The sequence below is a fragment of the Panthera pardus genome, unplaced genomic scaffold, assembly GCF_024362965.1.
Source record: "Panthera pardus isolate Hobbes unplaced genomic scaffold, ASM2436296v1 HiC_scaffold_20, whole genome shotgun sequence".
NCBI lineage: Eukaryota > Metazoa > Chordata > Mammalia > Carnivora > Felidae > Panthera > Panthera pardus.
The window spans coordinates 12,914,936-12,938,593 of NW_026526766.1; the positions used below are offsets into that span (position 1 = coordinate 12,914,936).

Below are 23,658 nucleotides of genomic sequence, written 5' to 3' on the forward strand. Positions count from 1 at the left end.
TTAGGGGCGCCTGGCTAGCTCGATCAGTAGAGCATGTGACTCTTGATCTCAGGGTTCTAAGTTCAAACCCCACCTTGGTTGTAGAGATTATTTAAAAATAAAATCTTAAAAAAGAGAAGAAACCTGAGGATTTTAACAACTGTTGATGTGTGCTATGCTACCCACTGCCCCCCCCTCCCAGGGTCTGAGTTATGTGGTCGGGGGTACACCTGGCATCAGGATTGAAAAATCATGCCAGCTATTTATAATAGTGCTATAGTTGTATGATTTGACCGGGCCCAGAAGAAAAAAGAAAAGGCAAAACCCAGCCTTTGTTTGTAAAGGTTATCGTTGCTTAGAATTTATTGTTATATGCCACAGAATATGACTTTGTACTAAAGAAGTTTGGAAAAACCTTTTTTTTTTTGTAGTCGGGAGGAGTAAGTCTCCACCTTGCGGGCTCCACGGGACTGACTATCCCAAAGCCTAAATGAGATTAGGCAGTAACGGGACACGTGTGTGTGTGTGTGTGTGTGGGGGGGGACAGTACTTAGTAAACCAGGATTTGCACACACCTGCCCGGGGTGGGGTGGGGATGGGTGAGGCCAGGAAATGCTGGAGGAGATGAACAGGGCATAGGACCACGAGGAGTGATAGGCCTGCAGTGAGGCAGGAGTCTCATTTCAAGGTGAGACATTGACTCAGCTGGGGCCGATCCTTTTTTTTTTCTTTTAAAGACATACGTTAAAATTTGTATATCAAATCTCTCAATTTTGAGAACACTCAGTGCCAAAAAGCGCATTTGGGAAGTAGACACATGGATCCCACACTTTCTTTGAAAGTCACCTTAGTTCCCTTCCATACTCATTTATAAGACAGCTTGCAATGCTCTCTCAAGTGTGGGGACACATTGGATTTCTTCAAATACAAAGCAAACATCAAAAAATTCGAGGAGTAATCAGTGTCCTGATTCTGTTCCCTTCAGTTTGCAGACAAGCACACAGAGGCTCAAAGAGTTGGAGGCATATGCCCAGGGTCACAAGGTCAAGTAGTGGCTATAATGACATTCTTGATCTAACCCAAACATCTAGTCTGTACTTCTTACTTTTCAACAGAATTCCAGTTTGGGGATCTATCCCTCCCAGAGTGACTCAAGGATACCCAGTGCAACACCATTTCCAGCTCTAGGGTAGATCCTGGTCAGTCTAAGCCAATCAATGCATGGCATTCTCCTGGTAACTGCTTTGATCCAGTGGTGGGTACATGACCAAAGGTGGCCCAGGCAGATTGAAGGAGAGGACTTATGTCCCATGCTGGAGGGAGAAGACTCCCTTTCCTGCCTGTAGCCTCCATTACCAATGGGAGCCATTTTTTCACCATTAGGGATCTATCCTATGCAGGTGTCCAAGCACAGAGCACAGCTGAACCTCTACTAAGTGAAGTGTACTTCTCATTATACCAGGCAATTGCCTCACAATTCCCAGTAGGCTAGGCTGCTCCAGTGGGTATCTGGGCAACGGGAACACTTTTAGTTTTTCCAGGCTGCTGCGTAGAGCTGGTGAGTAGCCACAGAATGGAACTGAGAGAATTTCTGTGGCTCTGTCTTTAGCAGGTGAACCTTGGCTGGTCCCCACTGCTGTGAATGACGTTGCCTGTATCTGCACATGGCTGTTGAGACTGAAGAGGAAGAAACTACCTAAACCAGCCAAGATATTTTAATGGTAAGAAATAGATGATGCAATTCAAGCTGCCTAAATAATAAAAGAAATGTATATTCTCAAGTAAATAAAAAGTACTTCAGTGTGTGTGACTCAATCTATAGGCTCAAGTGCTATCACTAGGACCCTGCCTCTGGTCATCTCTTGGCTGTCCTATCACCCACTTTGTCTTTATTTATTTTTATATTCCACCTGGGCTGAGTTGACAGCCAGAAACTCTAGACACACCTTCTTTCCTGCTCAAGACCAATGGAAAGCAGGTGGGTGTCCTTCCTGTGTCAGGCAAGGCAAAGGTCTTTCTTGCTTCTCATTGGCTCTGGTGGATCACATGGCCATTCCTGCACCAATCACTGTGCCACGGCCCAAAGGGTGGGGCCTGAGCTGCATGTCTTTCCCTAGAAAGAAGAATGTCTACTGAGAATGGCAGCAGATCCTCAGAGGAAAATTACTGTTCTGTCACCCAGGAGACTGGCAAATTGGTGCTGGCTGTCCAACTCAATAACTAGAAGCTTTTCCAAATGTGTAGGTTTTTTGGGGGGGGGGGTTATATTGTGCAAAGAGCAGAGAATGTGAAATCAAAGGAGTGAGATTTCAGTCCTGGATCTCTGAGCCTCATCTCAGTCCACAGATGTTCAGTGGGGAAGAACACCTTCCTGTGGCTTGACTCCAGTGTCGTTCTGAAGATTGAATGCGATCCTGTGTGGCAAAGCACTTTTTAAAGTGTTAAAGGCTAAACCCAAATGAGGGACTGTTGTTGTTTGTCATTACTATTATCGTCTTTTCTGAATTTCTCCCACTCATGCTCTGATTATAATTCAGTGCTATTTCAGGCAAGATCTGAGTTGTAAATGCATCAGTAGCAGCTAGAATGAATTTGGCCAAGGTGGCCATAAGCATACATGGCTTTTTTGTGAGAATCAAAAATAGACCCGTCCTGCCTCCTCTGGGTGGTGCAGTTCCCAGGGAACATGGCTTGGCAAGTGGAAAGCATACTGGATTTCAGCTGTTGTTGCCCCCTTGGCAGGAAGGGGAGCAGGCAGGGGTGGAGGGTTCTGTGCAGTGCACAACCTGCACGGCTTTACTTTGTGGCCCTGACTTTGATGATGAACCACCGAGCAGGATGAACTCTGGAAGCCCAACTCCTCCTTTTCCTGGCAAAGTTCATTTAAGCCTCTAAGATCATTTATCTTTTTCCTCTCTTCTGAGCATTTTCACTCAGGCTGAATGCAGCAGCCTGTGCTGTCTCTTTTAGTTAACTGCCCACTGGTGATCCAGATTCTGCCGGCCTTTTCAGAGGCTCATTGCACACCGTTCCAACTGCAAGGAAGAGAAGCCTTCCTTTTTAGCGACGCTGATGAGTGATGTTGCAGACAGTGGCTAACCCTTTAAAATGAACACAACACATTGGTGGCCCACAGCGGGCTGTTGCTGGAAAGTCAGATGCTGATTTCCCCGAAATGCCCAGGAAGGAAGGTTGAAAGACACAGGCAGCTTCACCTAGATTGACCACCACTGTTTGCTGTTCTAAATCCTCCTGGCAACAGCAACTCCGGAAAGAAATTATTTGAATTGGATCCAGCCAGCCTCCAGGGAGCCAGGGATGCAATACAGTAGCCTTTGTGTTACTGTGACTGAAAGTCTTCCTCCTCTTAAAAGATTATCCTTCTCTTGTGTGACAGATGGATAGTTGGAGTCAACAGGAACTCGCAGTGTTGTTGAGTTGTGAATGTGTTGCCCCATTCACTGCATCCTTGGTATCTTCTGGGGCACCTGAAATGGCAGAGCCTTTTCAGCGTGTTGTGAGCCAGGATTAACCCATCGCCATGACACCAGTGGTGTGGTGTAGGTGAACTGAGTCTCAGCGTAAAGCATGCCCAGGTCTCTTTTGTCTAGAATGCTCCCTTGATTGACACCACTGTTCTTCCCTCATCCCTCTCCTGGGACCTAGAGAAAAGTCTGCCACCTTCGCTACAGTTTCCTCACTGCCTCCCTGTTTTACTTCCTCCTTCCTCCAAGATGGCGGCTTTTCTGTTTGTTCTCCTCTCCCCATACATGCATTCTCTGCCCTTTCCTGCCCCTGCTGAGCTCTTTACCCCCAGGTTTCTAGTTGGTTCACCCAGTGGGAGGCACGGCAGGAGACTAGAAGGTGTGAGGGACGTGTCATGAGGTGTTGGCTGGCCCCGCCTCTCCATTGAAGCATCAGACTCTCCTGTCCCTTGAGGCACAGGGATGCAAACAGCTTCCAGCAATCGTGAGTCTCCAGGTGCCTTATTAACTCCAGGCGTTTCTGGCTCCTTTCATCCTGCCTACACCTTACAGAGTCCCTTCATTAAATTCTTTTTTTTGAAAACTGTATCTTTATTTTTTTAATTTTATTTTTTATTTTTAAAAATTTACATCCAAATTAGTTAGCATATAGTGCAACAATGATTTCAGGAGTAGATTCCTTAGTGCCCCTTACCCAATTAGCCCATCTGCCCTCCCACAACCCCTCCAGTAACCCTCAGTTTGTTCTCCATATTTACGAGTCTTTTCTGTTTTGTCTCCCTCCCTGTTTTTATTTTTGTTTCCCTTCCCTTATGTTCATCTGTTTTGTCTCTTAAAGTCCTCTTATGAGTGAAGTCATATGATTTTTGTCTTTCTCTGACTAATTTCATTTAGCATAATACCCTCCAGTTCCATCCACGTAGTTGCAAACGGCAAGATTTCATTCTTTTTGATTGCTGAGTAATACTCCATTGTATATGTATATACCACATTTTCTTTATCCATTCATCCATCGATGGACATTTGGGCTCTTTCCGTACTTTGGCTATTGTTGATAGTGCTGCTATAAACACGGGGGTGCATGTGTCCCTTCGAAACAGCACACCTGTATCCCATGGGTAAATGCCTAGTAGTGCAATTGCTGGGTCGTAGGGTAGTTCTATTTTTAGTTTTTTGAGGAACCTCCAAACTGTTTTCCAGAGTGGCTGCACCAGCTTGCATTCCCACCCTTCATTAAATTCTTTACAGTGCAGGGGTGCTTGGGTGGCTCAGTCAGTCCGACTTTGGCTCCGGTCATGATCTCATGGTTCATGAGTTTAAGCCCCATGTTGGGCTCCTCCTGGGCTCCTCCCCGCTCCCTACCCCCACCCCCCCCCTCAACGTTCTCTGCCTCTCCTCTGCTTGCACTCACTCTCTTTCCTTCAAAAACAAACATTAAAAAAAAATAAGTTCTTTACAATTCAACCCTTTGAGTGTCCATCCATTTCCTGCAGGATGCTAACCAATTCAGACTTCATCCTTGCCACTCTTCTGGGGTATCTCCCTGGATGGTCACCAGGGACACCAAGAAAACTCCCAGCCCTTCTCTTCAGCCACCTGTACTTGGGTTAATTCTTCTTCTTGATCCTCTTCTTTGGTCTCCTGGATGCTATTCCACCCTCCTTTCCTTCTACCTTTCCATTCGCTGTCTGACAAGAACCATCATAGTTGTTTCTTAAGTGGTCCTCTTATGTCCATTCCATCCTGCCCCATCTGGAACATCGGTGATAAAAAATAATCTCCCTAGATATGGGCCTCCAGTTATGATGCAAATAACTCATGGGGGTGAAAGGTACAGCTTAGGAAGTACAGACAATGGTATTGTGATCCCGTTATGTGGTGACAGACCGTAGCTACACTTGTGATGAGCATAGCATGACACCTGGATATACAGCACTGCCTTACACCCGAAACTAATGTAACATTGTGTTACATTAGTAACATACAACTACACACACACACACACACACACATATATGTATACATATATATATATATGTACATATATATATGTCTATTTATTTTGAGAGAGAGAGAGAGCAAGCACATGTGTACAAGCAAGGGAGGGGCAGAGAGACAGGGAGAGAGAGAGGGAGAGGGGGAGAATCCCAAGCAGGCTCCATGCTGTCAGTGCAGAGCCTGATGTGGGACTTGAACTCATTAACAGTGAGATCATGACCCGAGTCAAAATCAAGAGTTGGATGCTTAACCGACTGAGCCACCCAGGCATCCCAACATACAGCTATATTTAAAAAAAAAAAATCTCTCCCAAACACCTAGAACAAATTTAGTGAGCACTTTCACTCAGGATATGGAACTTCTTGATAGCCTCTGTTTTCCCCTTTTGATTAATCCCCCACCCTGCTCCCTCCTGCTTTGAGCCTGGAGACAATCTGTCACAGATGTGTCAAAGGGCTCCCTTGACCGCTAGTGTCCTGTTGGGTTCAGCCAGTTAGAAAGCGCTGGTAGGAGACCAGAGGGCAGGAGGAAGACGAGGTTGGGGTATTTATCTCCCGGACTGCCTCCCAAATGGGTAGAGGGTTGCAAGTGGCTGTGTATCTCTCACATAAATCACAGCTGCTGTCACATGACCCCTCACTAAGTTCCAGATACATCCTCCCTTTAGGGCTTAGGGAGGATAACATCTCCCTAGGCTGCTAGCCTTAACCTGTGCACCACTTTGTACATAGTCCTGTCCCATTAAACTGTCCTAGATGACCTCCATTTGAGGGTGCCTTCTGCTTCCTGCTGGGACCCTGACTGGCGGGTCCTGGGAGCCCAATCACTGCCTTCAGTCAAGTTCTGTAGACTCTCCCTTTCTTGTCCCATAGGGCGCTCGCCCTGTGTTCTGATCGTTCCAGTTTATCACAGCTTAGTCCAGCCTGGCTCGAAATTTCATCTCCTGATTGAGTTCTCATTTCTTCTTCTCCCCTCAAGGATAGGGATGTGAGGAGGAAGGCATGGTCTAGTCTTTCACATCTTGTCCTTCTATCAGGCAACTTGTGTGTGTTGGGGGAAGAGGGAAAGGGACAAATGTCTCTTTTCCCATCCAGCTACTGAGACAGTATTGTATTTCTTGTCCACGAATGTCTCTGGCTGACACCGAGGGCCTGGTGATGGGGCAGGAGTCCCAGTGCCAATTCTGCCAGGATGGACAAGGTTATGCTGCGGTAACAAACCACTTCTGGATTTGAATAACTTGGATCAGCAAAGCCTTACTTCTCTTTAGGCTACATATCCACTGCAGGTCAGCAGAAGCTCTGCTCACCAGGTCAGTCAGGGACTCAGGCTGATGGGACAGCCCCAGTCTCCATCATTGCTACTCTACCGGGAGGACGAGTGCTCACAGATCTCGCATCAGGACTGAAATGTCGTCGCCAGGAAAGACTTACCCTTGCATGCATTTCATTGGCCAGAACTAGTCACCTGGGTCCACTCAGTTGGAAAGGGGCCAGGAAGTACAATCTTTCCATGTGCCCAGAGGGAATGGCCTGAAATATTTGGGAACAGGACAGGGCACATGTGTGTGAGTTCTTCAGAAGATTCCACATGGCCTTACTCTTTGGACGGGGAGAGCAGACTCCAGCCTGAAAATCATTGATGCTCCCACTGCCCCTGCCCTGCGCCACCCCTCCTCCCCCAGTCCCCACCACTGTCTCTTATCACTGAAAGTCTACTCTGTGGCACATTGCTTCTGGGTCCTACTCCTTACAGGGAGTCCCTGGGTGTGATGATAACTGACAAGATGTTTGAAGCTCAGATGCCATTTTTTTTTTTAAAGAAGATTATTGTGGTCAGATGCACTTAACACGAAATTTACCAATTCAATCCTTTTAAAGTGTACAATTTAGTGGTACTTATTACATTCACAGTGTCATGCAACCGTCACCACTGCCTAGTTCCAAAACATTTCCTGTCACCCCCAAAAGAAACCCCAGACCCAGTAAGCAGTTACTCCCCATTTCTACCCCCCTCTTCAGGTCCTGGCAACCACTAGTCTATCAAACTGCCTCTTCTGGATATTACCTATAAATGGAACCATATGATATAGGTCTTTGAGCACATCTACTGTCTGAGGTGTCCTTGTGGCCCACGGGAGGCTCACTCACTGTCGTACAAAACGCTGGCCAAACAGGTGCTCCACAGATGCCTTCTCTCTCCACCTGCTGTCAGGCCAATTTCCTTCTTCCTGGCTCAGAGAGGGAGAAGCACCCTGCTGTCTAAGCAGGGATTGGATTGCCCACCTTTCCTCAGCCTCTGTGGGTGCATCACTATGGGAATCCCCCCACCCCCACCCCGAGGTTGGGGTGGGCTGGAGAAGAAGGCACATCCCTGATGCACAGAGAAAAAGCCACTGTCTTCCCTGGCCAGCTCTCCTGATTCCCACCGCCTCCCTGGCAGAAATGCTTACATGGCTTGAAGTGGGCTGATTGCAGTGGAACCGCAGCTAATAAGCCCTGGGGGAGTGTGGCATCTGGTCCCGTTTTCCCCCCGTATTCTTTACCATGCGTGTTATTTAGCTGGTGTTGTTTTCAGCCGCAGGCCCCACTGCCAACCTGCCACAAGAAAGGTCCTATTTGACGTCTTCTGAGACACCGTTTTGATAATGTTCCTTCCCCACCCAGCAACTTGCCACGTCTCTGGCTCACGAATGGATAAATTCCAAACTCTCGACTTTGCGTTCAAAACCCGCTCCGAACTAGCTCCAACGTAGCTTTTTTGCTCACTGCGCCCCACACAAACTCTCTGTTCCTTTCAGGCTGGCCTGCTCAACTCACTGCCCAACCCCCCCCCACCCCCCATCCCCCACCCTCCACCCTCTGAGATGGCCATGCTCGGTTTGGGGTGGGGCCCTTTACTCTGCCGGTCCCACCTGGAATGTGCTGTCTCTCTTCCTGGATGGGAGGCTCTTTGCCACCGCCTCCTTGTGGTCCTCCTGGGCCTCCAGTCTCTTCTCTCCGAACTCCTGTCACCTGCTCAGCAGCTCAGCACCTGCTGGGCGAGTGTGCTGCTGCTTTGTGTGGCTAGTGACCTCCTATGCGTTTACGTCTCCTTCTGTGCTGGGGGCGGGGTGAGTTGAATGACCACCTGATTGCAGGCAGCACCCATCCCCTCACCCCATGTGTCTTCAATAAGGAAAACTAGCAGAGCCAGACAGAAGGGGGTTGGCCAAGGCCACGGGACCCAATCCTTTTCCAGGCTGGCTAGTGGGAGGTTAGGAATGCGTGAGGAAGGTGGCTCTGGATAGCTTTGCCATCTTCCAGGGACACCTGCCCAGGTCACGCTGGGACTGAGCTTCAGGAGGCGATGGCCATACATGTTCTGCTTGGGGTACTTGCGGGTTGAGCCAGAAGTACATGCCGTTGTGGCCAGGTTTAGGTGGAGGGATGAGAAAAAGAGAGAGCAGAGAGGCAGCAAGAAAGGCAAATTGGGGAGGGGCGATGAGGCAGAAACAGAGAGAAAGGGCAAGTCAATGTTGGGGAGGAGGGGGAGAGGGGAGGGGAATCGATTTAGGACCCCCAAACCTTGGTGGGAAGAAGCGGGATCTTTCTGATCTTGCCAGAGCGAGGAAGCCCTGCTCAGTGGCTCCTACTGTTTTTATGCTTTTCCCCACTCCTCCCCCTCCCATCCCCTCCCCCCAGGGTGTACCATCATTCCATTATCCTCAAGTCACCTGCCTGAACAGTCAAGAGCAGCCCCAGCCTGGAGTGTGTGCCTCCTTGGCAAACCTCCTCTCTGTGCTGTGCCCAGCTTTGTTTTTGTGTTTCTGGTTTAGCTCATTTCAGTGGGGGAAGCTGACTTATGCCTTGGAGGAATGATTCCGAGACCTGGAGGAAAGCCCAGAGGGATGGAGCCAGGCTGCATCCTCAGTGCAGCCTGACCTTTGTCAGGATGGCCTCGAGCCACCCAGATACCACAAGGTTCCCTCTGCCTTGCGGGCGCCGGGAAGTGGGCATATGCCCAGTGCCCGCTGCTCTAGGCCCGCTGGTTATTCCTCTCTTCCTTTTAGGGTCCCCAGCCAGGCCCTCCCTAGCCCAGGCCCCACTGGCGGTACTCTGTTTTGAGGCACCCTGACTTTTGCAAATCCTTGCTTCCTTCAAAGCGAAGGCAGAGGCTATAGGCACGGAGAGTTATCAAGAAAGTTTGTCCTAGTCGGGCTTCTGCGAGGCCTGTGGCGTGGCGAGCAGTCAGGGGAGGGTGGCCTTAGGCTCTCTTCTGTTGTCTCAGTATCACGCCTGCATTCATGCCCACTCGTGCAGGCTTCTCACACGGACTGCCGCAGCAACTCTGGAAAGACGCCTCCGTCTGTGGCTGCTGGATTCGTCTTGTTAAAGGCCCTCTCCTATGTTGTCATTCTCCACTCAAACACCATCAGTGGCTCCCACTGACCACGGAATAAATAACCAATTTGCTCCATAAGACTTTGTGTGCTTACTCCAGAGGGCGCAGATCCAGAAGGCCCACCACTCTCCCCGAGGGCAGGCCTAGGAGCTGGGGGAACAGTGAGGACCACTGTGCTGGGGTCCTATAACCTGCCTGTCTCTGAGTCCCAGGCCCCGGCGATGCCACTTGGAATGTTGGTCCTGGGATGATCCTGCCTCCTCGCCAAACATCCTTTATACTTGGGGTTCCTTCTTATCCTAGGCTTTCTGTCAGGCCTTCTGATACCATTTGCTTATCCAATCTGGAAGAGGAAGGTTCCAGAGGAATCTCCAAGTTTGCAGATGACAAGAAGTGATGGCTAGTTCTTGGCATTCCTGCTCTCCCATTTTTCCTCCCTCACCCAAGGCAGATGCAACTAACCCACTTTTGCCTAGCAAGCCCAGATGAGGCTTTAGAACATCTCTGAACATGATTCGGGCCACCGTTACCAATCAATTGAACTTGGCAAAGGAAATGAAACCTATTTGTAACCCTACGCACAGTTCTGCTGCTGAATGAAAATTTAAACCTTGTCAGGACTGGATATAAGAAACCACGAAAGTGGACCCACAAGTGGCATGGGGGGAGGGGCCTCACTGTTGTGGGGTAAGTACATTTTGAGATTTCACCAAAGATTTTTTCCTCATTCTCCTGTCCCCCTAGTCCTTCCCTGAATTCAGGCTAAGACCTTCTGCTTTTATTCTCTTAGTGAGCGAATGACTCAGCAAAAATGCAGAGGCAAAGCTAAGAGTCTAAACAGACTTTTGAAACTCCTGGCAGAGATGGTAATTCGGGGGGGGGGGGGAAGAAAAGAAAAAGAAAAGCATTTGACGTTCAAAAGCTTAAGTTTTGGAGTTTCAAAAGGATGGCTCCAAAGGGGAGCTCAGGGCATAGGGAATATAGGATGAGTAGAAAAAGAAATGAGAGCAGGCAAACAGGAAAAAGAGGTCCTAGAGTGGAGGCTGGGGGCAGGGGAGGAGAAATTCTGGGGACGAATGAGTCTTTGAGAAGGATTCCTGTTCCCCTCCAAGTTCCTGGGTCAAGTCTGGGTGAGGAATGATGGCTGTCCAGGTAGATTTGGGAAACTGAGGCAAGAGGGGACCTGTACCTCTCTTTCCTGGGGTGAGCCCAAGAGGGGGCCCAGCATGGTGTGGAATATGGAGATCCTCAGACAAACCCTCTGGGGTTCTTGAAGCCCACGGTGGTGTCAGAGGCACAGGCATCAGAGAGGCAAGGATGTGGCACAGAGAGACAGTGGACACAAGAAAGAACCAGAACAGCATGGCAGAAGGCAGTGAGGGTGGGGGCCCCTCTGACACCAGCACGGTAGATGATGACGGGGGCGGGGTGGGGTGGGTGCTGGCCCGGGGACCCCTTCCCCTGACATCTTGGGAGACCTGAGGAAATGATAATCTATAGTTTACGGAGTTTATGGAGATAAAATGTCTGCCATTGAGCAGAAGGGGAGCCGAAAAGGAAACTTAAATTGAATCACAGAAAAGGGGAGAAAGTTACATCGTGGGCACGTTTTAGCTGACATTTGCATGCACTACACACACAAAGGTGTTCCCCAGATAATTCGGAGGTGACATTTTCTGGCTCTTGACTGGCCTGGGAAGTGTACTGGTCGTCTCTCTTCGGAAGCATCCAGTTCCCTGCCAGGCTCCCCCATATTTGGGGTACGGGGTGGGGATGTGGTCACTGCACTCCAGGAAGGACCTACTGTCTGCAAGAAGATTCAGGATGGGTGGTCCTGAGAAGAGGAAGTTGGCAGGGACAGCGCTGACATGCATTGTAGCTGTGTGATTATGACTGAGGCCTGGAAGGCACATGGCTCACGGGAGATTTCACCAGAGTCGTCGAGGGTGAGGGCTGAGCCCCCTGGATTGTGTGTTAAGTCCTGGAGCACCACACAGTTTAAGCCAGGCCAGGTACACGGAACTGGAGGGAAGAAACTGTGGAATCACAGAAGAGAGTTTATCTCTGGGCCTGTTAACCCTGTGAGAATATAAATAATTAATAAAAATAGAAATAATTTCAAAGAAGGATTAGTTAGGGCTTAGTTTCTTAACCTCAGCATTACTGGCATTTGGGTCGGGTAAGTCTTCGAAGTCCTGTGTATTATAAGATGCCTAGCAGCATCTCTACCCCTAGATGACAGGACCACCTTGATCCCTGCCCCGCCACCAGTCATCGAGATAATCAATAGTATGTTCAGACGTTGCCATAGGTCTTGGGGCAAAATCACCCCCCCCCCCCCCGCCATTGAGAACACTGGGTTAGTTGGTTTTTTGTTTTTCTTTTTTTTAGTTTTTCTATTACATTTATTTATTTTTGCGAGACAGAGTGAGACAAAGTGAGAGTGGGGGAGGGGCAGAGAGAGAGGGAGACACAGAACACGAAGCAGGCTCCAGGCTCTGAGCTGTCAGCACAGACCCCGACATGGAGCTCGAACCCACAAACTGTGAGATCATGACCTGAGCCGAAGTCGGACGCCTAACCGACTGAGCCACCCAGGCACCCTGAGAACACTGGGTTGGTTTAATGTTTCCAAAAGATGCATCGTAGATTGGGGTCACGCAAAAGGGAAGTGAGGTCATAAGTAGTCAAATAAGTCTGGAAATGCTGAGTGAAAATGAGCTAAAAAGAACATTTTGTTTGTAGGACTTCCCGGGCCTGCAATAGGCCAGTGGACACATTAGAGCTCCAAGAGGGAACACGTAAGATTAGCATGTATCTGTACACGTTGGGCATTGCTATGTTAGACACATTCGTGACCTGTAAAACATGAGGGTTAATAACAAACACATCATTAGTGCTTTACAGATGAAGTGTCTGCCCAATAGATTGTTTTCCTCTTCACAATCGTCCGAGGTCAGTCTAATTATTCCTTCTTACCAGGACTCAGAATTAAAATACTTGCCCATGGCCACACGACCAACACATGGGGAGACTGAGACTCGAACGGATTTTAGATTCTCAGTTCTGTGTTCTTAATAGGGTTCCATGTTGCCTCATGGGCTCTGCTCTAAGCTTCTGAAATTCATGTCCTGCCACAAAGTTTATCCTCGCTCTTGGGGACACTGACCATTTTAGTTCTCTCCAGAGACATTGTCCACTGGATCCACATTTACATAGGAAAATGGAAGGCTCAATGGAAAAACATTAGCGCGATGCAGTTTCTTTTAATTGCAATTCTTTTTTGAAGTTTATTTATTTATTTTGAGAGAGAAAGAGAGAGAGAGAGAGAGCCAGGGCACAAGCGGGGGAGAGACAGAGAGAGAGGGAGAGAGAGAATCAGAGAATTCTAAGCAGACTCCATGCCATCAGTGCAGAGCCTGATGCGGGGCTCAATCTCACAAATTGTGAGACCATGACCTGAGTCAAAATCAAGCGTCAGACGTTTAACCGACGGAGCCACCCAGGCTCCCCTTGGTTACAATTTTTAAGTAACGTTTCTTTCTGAAAATGAAAATTATGTAATTGCATTGTTTCATGTTTTCCTGGGTTGCCAGGAAGCTCAGATTTAAAATTTCTATCTTGTCTGACAGTGCTCTTTCCTCTTGGTTCTATTATTATTTATTGCATATACTTTTATACAGTTTGTATGTAGCCTCCAGCCCTTGGTGGATAAGAGGAAATATATAAACACATACAATTAATAAATGGCAACTCTGCAACATATTCATCCCTTAAAAAAGCCCCACAGTGCTTCAAACACCGTTCCATCTGATTTCATTTCCTAATCACGGTGAAATGGCCATGTGTGGCTTGCAGCCAGGAGTGGTTACATTAGGGTGAAAGATACGCAGTCATCTATACAGGTTTCATCCGGGTGATGTGCCATCCAACTGATGTTTGGGTTTACAAAGCCTTTGCATAATCATTATCTCATTTGAGCTCATCGAATGGCCTCTCAGAGCTGGAGCAGGTATCACTAATGACTATTCTCATTAGACTGCTGCACGGTAAACCCAGGCTCAAATAATTTTAGAGGACTAATTTTTTTGCTTTCTAATGTTTCTGACGCAGGCTAGCTAGTGGGAGAATTTAGAGGTAGAGCTGGGTCTTCAGCCCCCACACAGGATGTTGAACCTGAGCGGGGGTGGGGGGGTGCACATCAGCCATACCTGTAACTGACACATCCCCTCCCTTGCCCGCCTCCTCCCACCCTGCCCCACAAGCTCCAAGGTCCAAGAGGGGCAGTAGAGCCCTGACTGATCTACGCTCTCTTCCCAGTGAGCTCAACCTTTGCCAGAGTCATCCACACAATGCCCCAGACATGCATCGCCAGTGACACAACCCAAGATTGCCCAAGACTGGACATTTTTAAGAATTCTGTTAAACTCAGGAATCCTCACATTGTATGACTGCGTACAAGATTAGAAACCTGAGGTTAGAACACATGATGGATTTAGTCCGTAGCGTCTGCACGGCAATTTTATTTTATATAGTTTTTTAATGTTCATTTATTTTTGAGGCAGAGACAGAGCAGGAACCGAGGAGGGGCAGAGAAAGAGGGAGACTGAAGACAGAATCTGAAGCAGGCTCCAGGCTGTCAGCACAGAGCCCGATGCGGGGCTTGAACTCATGGACCGTGAGATCATGACCTGAGCCAAAGTCGGATGCTTAACCGACTGAGCCACCCAGGCGCCCCATGCACGGCAATTTTAAACGTAGCAGTACACGAGTCAGCTCCGGCTGCATAATAAAACACCACACACTCGGCGGTTTGAACAAGAGAAACTTAATTCTCACCATTCTGGAGGCCAAATGTCCAAGTTCAAGTTGCTGACTGGTTAGGTTTCTGGTGAGGACCCTCTTCCTGGCTTGCAGATGGGTCACCTTGCTGTGTCCTCACGTGGCCTTTCCTCCGTGTGTGCCCCAAGAGCACGAGAAAGTGAGGACGCGAGAATGAGAAAGCAAGAGGCCTCTTTTCCTCTTTTGTAACGCCACAGTCCTCCTGAATTAGGGTCCTATCTTTATGAGCTAATTTAGCCTTAATTACCTCCTCAAGGCCCTATGTCCAAATACAGTCACAAAAGGGGTTAGGCCATTAGCATGTGAATTTTGTGAGGGGACACACTTCAGTCTACAGCAAGCAGATATGGCATTTGGGAGTGAACTTTATTCCCAAGGGTTATTCCAGTTTGGATGGTGTGAACTTTTTTTTTTTTAAGTTTATTTATTTTGAGAGAGAGAGAGAGAGAGAGAAAGATAGAGACAGAGCATGAGTTGGGGAGGGGCAGGGAGAGAGGGAGAGAGGTAGAGAGAGAAAAATCCCAAGCAGGCTCCGCACTATCAGCACAGAGCCCGATGCGGGCTCGAACCCAAGACTTGTGAGATCGTGACCTGAGCTGAAACCAGGGGGTGGGACGCTTCACCGACTGAGTCACCCAGGCGCCCTTGGATGGTGCTAACTTCTAAATCAGCCATTACTAAAGGGCTAAAAATAGCATACACAGAACACCTGGAGCAAATACTCTACCTTTAAAAAGGTTTGGTGGCTTCAGCTCTATTCCCTCCTTAGCTGATGTTTGGGATCCTGCACTCACGGTCATTTCAAATCATGCTCTAGGTCCCCAATTTTAACATGGGCCAGCACCACAGGACAGTAGGTACAGTTAGCTGCTTCAGGGAAGAGGGGAAAGGGTCTTCCTTCAGTTTTCGAGAAAGGCTCATGCAGAGCCCACTTCCCTATCTTGATGGACACCATGATCTCAGGGCTTTTGGTTTAAAACAATCATTACTTTCTCTGAAGTGTTGTTGCCTTGTGTCTGACTTGCAGTATAAATTCAGGGGAATTAAAATCAACGTCACGCTCCTTGCAAGGTATTGTTTATCAGTAAATTTGCTTCCCTTGCTATCTGGTCACAGATGACGTGAGATCTCTGTCATCATGGGTGAGTTAAGATGGTGGCATGGCCGTCTGGCCTTCTTCCTCTAAGGGTTCTGTGTAATTTGAGGCCATGCTCCTATTCTTTCTGATTGCATTTCCTTAATTTCATACGCACGTGCTAGAAAAATGGCCCAACGATCAAGGAATCTTTGGACCATCGATTGACAGTCATGGACCACCCTACTTGCGATCTCTCTCCCTCTCTCAAGTCTAAGGGATCCTGAGCCTGGCATGATAAAGCCACAAAAGGAATCAAATTATGCTGAGCCAAAATAAATTCTTTTACTGAGAATTTCCCAGGAGTTTTGGTATTTTTGACTCTTGCTCGCTAAATATGGAAAGATTGAGACACCATGAGAAGCAGGGGAGCTGTTCTGCTTTTTTTAGTCTTCTGTCAAGAAATCATTTCATCTCTTTCATGCTATGTTTACAACATATCAGAAGTCCCCTCCCTGTAGAAAAGTCACAGCCCTCTGCATGGTAACAGTCTCTGGAGATGTTCTCTAGCTTTTATTTTTGTATAAAGAACAAAGCTCTGTGAATCCTAATTTATATTTCCTGGTGGTCTGATTGCTGCCCAACCTATGGGAATGGGGAAAATGGCCATTCCATAGCATCTTTTATCTTGAAGGAATCTTCTCTTTGTCCTCCATTCAACACAGGACCACAGCGTTCTCCAAATTCCGTGGGCATGTCCGTGGTACTGTGGTGTGAACTTGTGTACAAGCACAGGGGAAGGGAGCTTGTACTTCCTTCTGAATGCGTAGGATGCCTTTTTATGAAGGAACGGATGTGATCAGGAACTTCAGTGAATGGGGTTTATTTGAAGGTTATCACTGTGGAAGTCAAGAGAGGTGGAATAATCCGAGCAGTCTGGTGGCTCAGGTTCTCCGGAAGTGAGCGAATTATTCCACGATCATTAAGACTCATTAAGAGCGTTAGTACATTGATAGTGGTATTGGTCCAAGAGCAACCTGCTAACTTGCAATACTGCTGACTCTGTCTTACACCTTTGCCTGCTGTCATTTAATGTATTTCTCTCTCTCTCTCTCTCTTTCTTTCTTTTCTTTTCTTTTTTCTTTTCTTTTCTTTTTTTTTTTTGGTGGCACGTGCAAATTGGTATTTAGAAGTAGGGGTTTGGTCAGATTCTTCTTTTTTGTTAAGAGCTCAGAATTGGTATTGTATGTTCTGTCTGGGTATCTCTCCCTGAGGACTGCTTGCAGCCACTGCTATTCATTGCCCGGATACGTTAATTCACTGCTGTTGAAAAATGGTGGTCTTCTGATTCCATCATCCTTTATTGGCTGGAAGACAGCTATGAAGAGAAACTTTCCATGTCAACTATTTGCTTGCCTTGACATACAGTTCCTTTGGAAAGCAGAAGAGATGCTGGTTTCTTTTGTTGCCTGGTTTTCAAGATAATGAGGTGGTTCTCTGAGTAGCATTTGGAGATTTTCTGTGTTCCTATAAAGTCATATTTTTAACTGTGTTCATGGGCTATCCAGACCTTAACAGTGTTCAGGACAGCCCAGGGCAACACAGACCGTTTTATTTATTTATTTTTTTTTATAGTTTTTTAAGTTTATTTATTTATTTTGAGAGCTAGAGCAGGGGAAGGACAGAGAGAGAGAGAGAGAAGTAGAGAGAGGGAATCCCAAGCAGGCTCCGCACTGTGAGCACAGAGCCTGATGTGGGTCTCGAGCTCAAGAAATGAAAAATCATGACCTGAGCTGAAAGCAAGAGTTTGACGCTTAACAAACTAAGCCACCCAGCTGCCCTCAAATAAGACCATTTTAGAAGAACTTCTCATGCACTGTTAGCGGAAATATCAATTGCTGCAACCACTTTGAAAGGCAGTTTGGCAAAATCTAGAAAAGATAAGAGTGTCTTCTACAACCCAGCAACTCTTTTTCTAGAGGAAATCTTACTGTTGAAGGCATACAATATCAGTTATAATAGTGAGAATAAAAAATAAACCCAAAATGTCCATCGAAAGGAGCATGGCTAAATTAAATCATTATATGTTGAAGTGATAGTGTTCTACACAGCTGTTAAAAGGAATTAATTCGATCCATATATAGCATCGATTTCAAAATAATAATATCGAGTAAAAAACAAACCATAGAATGAATATAGTAACATCGTTTATGTAAAATGAAAATCTACCAAACGGCGTTGGGTGCTGTTTATGGCTACGTAAATAAGACAGTAGTTAAAACATGAACAGAATGCTCCTTTCTAAGGAGCTCCCTAGGAAGAGAGAATTGTACTGTGTAAATAGAAGTGTTTCTGTAGTTATTTTCCTCTGTTTCCCTACCCTTTGCTCTGCCTTGCCTTCCGGTTTTCCTCTAGGATTTAGGTTTGATTGACCGATTGATATTTCTACTTGGACTTCTCCTTGCCAAGGCATCCCGAGGAAAAGGCATTGTCCATGTTGGGTCCCCACCTTAGGGGACCAGGGTAGAGGAAGCAACGGTACTGCAGTAAGAGACAACCCCAAGATTATACTTACTCGGTGATCCCTGAAACCTTCCAGAAGGAGGAATATTATTGTGTAGACACGTCAGATCTGTAAAAAAGCACAGGAAATCAGCTCCTGAGATTGCGAAATATTAGTTATAGGGCTGCGTGGTCTGTGGCAGTGTGAAGTGCAGATTTGCATCATCAGAGAAGACAAAAACAGAGAAAAACTGAGCCCTGGGCAATGTGAGGCAGGACCCACAGTGTCCGGGGTTGGCAGAAACAGTCTTGCACTATGAGCAATGAGACCGTGGCTTACAGGACCCAAACTGGCAGCCCACAGACATTTTTGTTGAAATTGTTTTGGAAAAATTGTCCTGTTGAATTTTTTGTTGGAAAAAAATTCAATTGTTTAAAAATGTGGAAACATTTAAGGGGCGCCTGGGTGGCTCAGTCAGTTAAGCGACCGGCTTTGGCTCAGGTCATGGTCACGTTCGTGAGTTTGAGCCCAGAGTCAGGCTCTCTGCTGTCAACAGGGAACCTGCTTTGGATCCTCTGTCCCCCTCTCTATCTGCCCCTCCCCAGCTTGCTCTCCCTCAAAATAAATAAATTAAAAAAATTTTTTTTTAAATAAAGATGTGTAAACATTTAAATATTGGGAGATTTCACATTAAAAAAAAAAAAATCCTGATTCTGGATTCCCTGGAAAAATCAGAAGCTTTGGCATGGCTGGGCTCACCGTGTAGTGCGGAAGGCAGCAGTCAGCTGGAGGTGCTGCCCCCTATAGGTGGAGCATGTGCTCTGCCACAGAGTCCCCACCTGACAGGCCCCTTGACTGTCCCTGCCTGCTCCATTATCAGATTGGTAATGCCTGCCGGAGGGCAGGGTAATACAGATAATGGCATCTGTTTTCCTCCCCTTGCCGCATTTCCCTCCCTGCAAACATTTTAGTCACGTGTTTCCAACTATATTCAAATCGAAACTAAGAGCACTTGAAAATCAGGCCTGCTAGGGCCACACCGGCCTTCCTCAGAGCTTCCTTTTATTTGGGGTGGGGCAATGTGATTCAATTAAAGTGCAAGTCCTGGAAAGCCTGGTTCCTCACTGGCAGGACTATGACCTTAGTGCTCGTTCTTGGTCCTACGTGGCTGTGAAAGATGGCAGAGTGCACCAGGCAGCCAAAAATAAATCTTACAGTTCTGAATGCAGACCGTTCTCTATTATTTATAACACCCACAGCAACAATTCCCAAAGAACTAAGTCTAATTAAGAATTCCTTCTCATTATCTCGTGAGAAAATAGATTGAGATGGGTCCCAGACTCCATGCATGCCTGTGGGTTGGGGTGGGGGTGGGAGGGCAAGGGCTCCCCAGATGGGGAGAAAGAAAGGCCCAGGTTCAAATCAAAAGGTCATTCAATCAAAGGACTCATCTCCAGGGGGCAGCCTCCCACAAGACTTCCTGTTCAGGGCGGTGGGCAGAGGTGGTTTCAGATGAGTCAGTGTGGATTGAGACTCAGATACAATAGCTTCTGCTGGACGATATAGAACAATGTGGCCATAGCTCAAATTTTTCCATAAAGTGGGCACATGCATGAGCCCAGGACCAGGGGATGTCGGGAACAGGTGACCTAAGCGATACCCACCACCACCACCACTTTCCAAAATTCACTCCATCTCTGCTTCCTTACCTGTCTGATAGTTCACCATTAGAGGGTCGTTCCTTTGTATTCAGACACCATCCCTAGGCATGATCTCTTTTCATATCAATATCTTTGGGAGAAGCTTAAAAAAAAAAAGCTTTTTAAAGTCCATTTGCTGTCTGTGTCAGGCTCTTTCTTATGCATGAATTCATCCCCAAGGTCACATAGCTAGTAAGTGGTCACAGGAATGGGGCTCCTCTCAAGCGCCAAGTTTATTGCTCCGTGTAGTTTTCAGTGTATGTTCCCGGGACACCTGCGGGTCCTGAGGTCGGTCTGTGAAGTCAGAACTATTTTCATAGTAATACTAAGAGAGTATTTGCCTTTTTAACTCTCGTTGCCTCCTGGACGTATGGTGGAGTTTTCCAGACGCTTCACGACGTGTGATATCACAACAGATTAAATGCAGAAGCAGATATGAGAACCCAGCTGTCTTCTAATAAGCCCGACACTAAAGAGGTTTGCAAACACAAAACAATGTTGTCTTACTTGCTAATTTTGTCTGTGTGTTTATTTTGGAGCTTTTTGGAATTGTCAATAATTTGAGGAGTGCAAAGCCTTCTGAGATCAAAATATTTGAGAACCACTGTTCTGTGGGTTCTAGCGGGGTGCCTAGCCATCTTCATCTGAGTGTGGGCCGAGTTGCTTTTTCTCTGAGATAGCTAGTTAAGAAAGGCAGTGGGGCAGGGGCGCCTGGGTGACTTTGTCCGTTGAGCACCTGACTCTTGATTTCAGCTCAGGTCGTCATCTCACAGTTCCTGGGGTCGAGCCCCGCATCGGGCTCTGTGCTGACAGTGTGGAGCCTGCTTGGGATTCTCTCTTTCCCACTCTCTCTCTGCCCCTCCCCTGCTCACATTCTCTTTCTCAAAATAAAAAATAAATAAATAAAATAAAATAAGAAAAGAAAGAAAGGCAACAGGGCACGGAAGTCAGGGGAGGAGAAAGTTGGACTCTACCCAAGGAGGACAGACTTAGACCTGAGAAGGTAGCAGGAGGGTCTTCAGGGAGAGAAGAGGGCATGGAGAGGGGAGCCTGGAAGCTCTAGGAACAAGACTGTCCTTGCCCAGGGACTGGTAGTCAGCAATTATGGTGTAGTGGTAGGAAGCAAGACCTGGTTCAGAAGACTTGTTTTGGCCAAACCAGTTAGAAATGGTGTGACCTGGGCAGATCACTTCACAGAGCTTTACTCTCCTTGGCTGTTGGTTGGACTAAATCAAGATTTTCAACCCAGTATTGAGACAAAATGACAGATAATAAAACATATGGCAGTAATGAAAGATAACAGCCAAAATATCAGAGTTTGTAAATATTGATTTTATAAAAAATTAAGGCATATTTAGCATTGTCTCCTATCATAATGCTGCTCTACTTATTTGAGTTCTGATGTGTTTTCTTGAATGGGACCCCAGCTAGCGCAGAATGGCTTTGCCCAGGAAGCATAAGTCACCATGGCAGAGGAGAGAGGCTAGGGGCCATTGAAAATAGATGACTTAGGGATGCCTGGTGGCTCAGTGGGTTAAGTGTCTGACTTCAGCTCAGGTCATGATCTAGAGGTCCGTGGGTTTGAGCCCTGCATCAGATTCTGTGCTGACGGCTAAGAGCCTGGAGCCTACTTTACATTCTGTGTCTCCCTCTCTGTCTGCCCCTCTCCTGCTCATGCTCTGTCTGTCTGTCTCTCTCAAAAATAAATAAACATTAAAAAATTTATGAAGATTGATGACTTAGTAAGGTTCTCTTTCAGCTCAAAATCTAGAGGTCTAAAACAGTGTTTGGTGCCTATCCTGTTGACATGTGTCCTCAGAGAACAGAAGAGAGAACCCGTGGAAGAAGAATCAAGAGTTACTAGACTTTCTGGCCACATGGACCTGGGATTTCCCAACTCTGTCACCTGGTATTTGTGTATTCTTTTTTTTATTAATTTTTAAAAAATGTTTTATTTATTCTTGAGAGAGAGTCAGAGCATGACCGAGGGAGGGGCAGACACAGAATCCAAAGCAGGCTCCAGGCTCTGAGCTGTCAGCACAGAGCCCAACTCGAGCCAGTGAGATCATGACCTGAGCTGAAGTCAGACGCTCAACTGGTTGAGCCACGTAGGTGCCCCATATTTGTGTATTCTTGAGTAAGACATAGAATCTCTTTGTAAAAAAAAAATCTCTTTGTAAAAATGTAAAAAACGTATTCTTGAGTAAGACATAGAATCTCTTTGTAAAAATCTCTTGAGTAAGACATAGAATCTCTTTGTAAAAAATAATAAAGCTCACCTTCTAGGGCTGTTGTAGCTGTTCAATGAAAAAACATATCAAATTGGCTGGCTCAGAGCCAGCAGTGGATAAACATTGGCTTTCTTCTCTTTTCTCAAAGTGCATAAACAGAGAACTGAGAGACGACACGGATGGTTGGTCTTTTTTGGATGGCTCTTGATGACAGACAGGGAGGGCTGCTTCAGAGGAGTGAATTTCAAGCACTTAGATGTTGAATAACAGAGGAAGCAATTTGGTAATTGTGTACATGAAGCTGAGAAGATGCCATCTTGGTTTCCTGTTCCTTCCTGGTGGCCACAGGGAATGTGTATCTTCATTCATGTCTCCTCCTCTGGTCCTACTTCCTGGGAGCCATGATGGATGAACCACAGCCAGTGAAGATTTTGCTCCCCATTTATCATGTTCTGGCTTGTTCTTGGAGCCATTTGCTTTCCAACAGGTGAGTTGGAAGATATGGATTACATGTTGTTAATATAGTAAGTAGTGGGATGTTGTGGTCATTTTCTTTGGGATGTACAAGTGGGACTTAGCATAACAAAAGCTCAGGAAACAGAAATTTATGCTTCCCAATCATCCCTCCTTGATTCTACTTACTGACTTTAAAACTCCCACAAAAAGTACCTTATTTAGATTAAAAAAAAAAAAAACCTATTTCCTTGGTGCAAATGTATTTGCAAAAGATAAATGCTGGTTAGAATTAAACACTGTTTGACAGTACTTTGCACAAATAAATATGATAGGCAGACATCTGAGAAGATGTCAAGACTCATCGGTTAGCACCATCAAATGAGCTCCAGTAGAAGAACTTCTCTTTAGCATCCAGGAACATGAAGAGTTATAGAAATCCAAGCACATGGTTTGCACACAATCTGAGGAGTAAGGGAATGGAAAAAGCACAGGCCTTGGAGTCTGAAAGATCTGGGTTTGAAGTAGGGCTCCCTATCTCCTAGGTGTGTGACTTTGGAAATATCTTTTAACCATACTGAACCTCAATCTTCTTATCCGTAAGTTGGACATAATAAAATCTACATTGTAGAGCTGTTTTGAAGATTAGACGTAAAGCGTCTTATAATAACAGATGTCTAATAAATAGTAGCTCTGATGACAATGTTGTCTTTAGCGTGTGCTGATAAACCTAGGACACCTACTTTAACCGGAGCTATTTGCTCCATAGAGTTGCCTCCAAACATTCCTTTATATACCACATACTTTACAGTTCTGCCTGACAGTTTGGCTGCAAATGACTAGGTGTTGAGAGAGGTTAATTCATCAATGGCCTGGCTTCACATATAAAGTTATAAGCTGTAAAAATAACCTTATGAAGGAAGCACATTGACTTCTATAAAAGCACACGAATATATGTACATTGTGTAAGTACACAATCAATTGCAGGTACTTGTGGATAGAGAGTAGG

General features: G+C 46.5%; 1 long non-coding RNA gene across 1 annotated transcript in view; it reads left to right on the plus strand.

Moving 5' to 3' along the window:
• LOC109275409 (uncharacterized) overlaps window positions 1-23,658 on the plus strand; it is a 58,311-nt gene that overhangs the window by 5,174 nt on the left and 29,479 nt on the right. The window contains exon 2 of the long non-coding RNA XR_002084121.2: window positions 1,589-1,700. This is a non-coding gene — a long non-coding RNA (uncharacterized LOC109275409). The remainder of the gene's footprint in view (window positions 1-1,588; window positions 1,701-23,658) is intronic.